The sequence below is a fragment of the Triticum urartu genome, chromosome 1A (genome assembly GCF_056163025.1).
Source record: "Triticum urartu cultivar PI428250 chromosome 1A, HENAU_Tu73, whole genome shotgun sequence".
NCBI classification, from domain to species: domain Eukaryota; kingdom Viridiplantae; phylum Streptophyta; class Magnoliopsida; order Poales; family Poaceae; genus Triticum; species Triticum urartu.
Window position 1 is genome coordinate 69,832,772 of NC_141873.1, and position 3,016 is coordinate 69,835,787.

Below are 3,016 nucleotides of genomic sequence, written 5' to 3' on the forward strand. Positions count from 1 at the left end.
GAAGGAGAGGCTTCAGAGTGTTTCCTCTTCCTAGCTTCAGCCTCTGCAGTCCGTGTCTTCTTGAGCTCTGAGGCTGTTGATCGACTCTTTGGCTTCGAGCCAGTCGTTGCAGTGGGGAAGACAATCGGAGCAGTTTCTGACCTTGGCGCCTCTGGTTCAGGCACAGCAGGCTTCTTTTTCTTCTTCGCGGCCATCCTGGGGTCAATGCTGGGACGCCCAAGTGCCTTGCGCTTCTCGGCCTCATTGTAGGCCTGCACGCAGCGATCAGCCAGATTCTTCATGCGCTCTCGCGAGCCTTGAGCTTCGGCACGCGTCTTCAGAAAGTTCTCTTTCAGCTCGTGCATCATGATCTTGAAGTTTTTCACTTCTTGCACGCTGAGCTTGGCCACGTGCTTCTTGAACTGAGCCTTTTCAAAATCAATTTTCTGCTTCAGTTCAACAATGCGCTGGGCTATTGCAAGTTCTGAAGCAATTGCTCCTTGAAAGGCAACGCTGAGGCCTATGGGCAGCTGCAGATCGTCGAAGCTGATGTCTGGTGAGGTAAACCATTCATCGATGAAGTTGTGGATGATGGCGACATCAAACAGAGGCAGATTGTTGAAGATTTCAGCCTCCTCCTTGCTCTTGATGAGCTGCTCAAGAGCGTCATCTCCAAGATCTTCATCGCTTGATAGATCAATGGTTTCGCAGCGCAGAATGGCAGCAGCTGTGAGCTCTTTGCCTGTGTGTGGCTGAGGCTTCTTGGCATGGGGCTTGGAGACTCGTGATAAGTCTTCAGACTACACACTGGCTTCAGGAGGTGCAGTTGCCAATGGCTTCGCTCTTGAGATTTTGGGAGAAGCAGCTGGTTTTGAAGCTTTTGGCTTCTTCTGCTTTGGCTTCGGCGCAGCAGGGGCGTCATCAGACTCAGTATCTGCTGGAGGGTCATTCACGGCAGTCCCTTGGACTAGGATGCGGGTGATGAGGCCTGCAAGATTGGCATACGGCCCGATGATATTGGGATCGGCGTCGCGTGTGCCATCTGCCCTTGGTTCAGAGGGACCAGGGTTGAAGTCTAATCCCAGCTTCTTCTTGTTTTGCTTTGCAGAGTTCTGAGCAAATTGGAAGTTGCGCTTGAACAGATTGTCATCACGACACCAGAGAAGTGATGACGGATGTGCTTCAGCTGGCTGTGGTCCTCTCACCATGCATGGATAGAAGCCTTGAGCAATGGCTTCGTCTCTGGACCTGGGTATAAGATTTTTGTATAATACGTCTCCCCACGGTCTCTTGATGGCGCACTTTTCGGCATACTCCTGAGTGACGAAGCGGTATTGAAACCATTGCTCTGCCCAATATCTTCGAATCCATTGGATTCGTGTCTTGCGCTGACCATAGCTTTCTTCAGGATCAGTTTTGTACATCTCTGCCAATTCATCAGGCAGATCTTTGGACGTTCCACCACGTCTCTGTCTGCCTCCCTTCCATGCTGCTGTTTCTGAAGCCATGAATCTTAACTTGGAAGGCTTCAAGATGTTCAAAGTCTTCACAGGCTTCCTTTTGCTTGACCAACAAGAACTGGCTTCAGGAGAGTTGATGTGATGCTGCAAGTACTCTGCAAATGAATGCAGACTATGAGAACCAAAGGATTCTCCCACGGACATGTACCTGTGACAGCATTAAGGTGCGAGGGAAGGGGAAGAGGTCATATGCATTCTCAGAAGATTTTGAAGATAAATTGGTTTAGAAGACATTGACCTCATCGTGTGAAGACATTCACTCATAGATAAGAAGTTGGTTCCAGATTTGTACGAACCCACAGATCAGTACAAGTGAGGAATCTAACTACTTCGTAATGCACAAGTGAATATTCTAGGCAGGTTATGAGATGCAGACTGAGAGAGATGTAACTTGTGAGAGCAGAAACTTCTTATAGCAGAAAGTGACTGAACTATAGGATCAAGACAGGCTGTAAAAAGAGGTTTTATTTACCACACTTGGAACTGCTAGACGAAGTGGGAGTTGAGGCCGAGCAGTTCGATCCTCCGTGTCCTAACTTGGCGACGGAAGACACCTACGGCGATGGCGGAGAGAGTGATGTCCGCTGTCGGCGTGAAAACGGCGTCGGAGAGGTTGCGGCAGTGAAGCGCTTCGTCGCTGGCGTCGTTGAGAGCTAGCGGTGGCGCTAGGGTTCGTGCGAGGGTGGAAGAAGAGATAATGACCGCAGTGAATCGTGTATTTATAGGGATAGAGGAGGCACTGCGCTATTACTCAGGTGCCCCTGGCGATTCGCATCTAAACAGCACGTGGCCATCATGCGGTATTTTGGGGGAAGTTCCACATCCCACGCACGCCTTGATTGTCGGGTGTCGTTCCTACTTCTTCGGATTTCTTGTGGATGAATGAGCATTGAAAACGGTTTTAAAGTTTGTCTCTGTGTCTTCTGCTGACAAGGATGTAGAGAAGACATTCGACAGTTTCAATAGAATGCATACGACTTGGAGAGATAGAGTTTGAGGTAGAAAGCAGGGAGTGGTTAGGGTCTGATCACATTCACTTAGTTCAAAAGATTCAAACAAGAAGACATAGCTATAAGTGAATGCTGTAGAGGACAGAACACCAGTATATATATATATATATATATCTATATAATCAACGTAGTGAAGATAATCATGAAGACATATTGAGATTGAAGCCAAACCAAATGTGAAGACATTGCGAGGTGACGCCATGAGTGAAACACTTCAAAATAGAACGTTTGGTGGTGGCGTTACCCACCGTATAGGAAGTATTAGACCCAGACACGGCGCACAATTATCGTGGCGCTCTGAAGTCAAATTCCACATTAATGTATTCACACTTAGAATGTATGTCTTCATTGATTGAAGATATACGTTACTTTGTGTGTTGCACATCTAAATCATCAATATGCATAAGTGTTAGGATGTGTGCCTGATTACTGGACATTTGAGGATTCCAAGATATTTAGCTCACACCGTAACTTGCAAAACCTCTTCTCATCCAAGGGCTTGGTGAA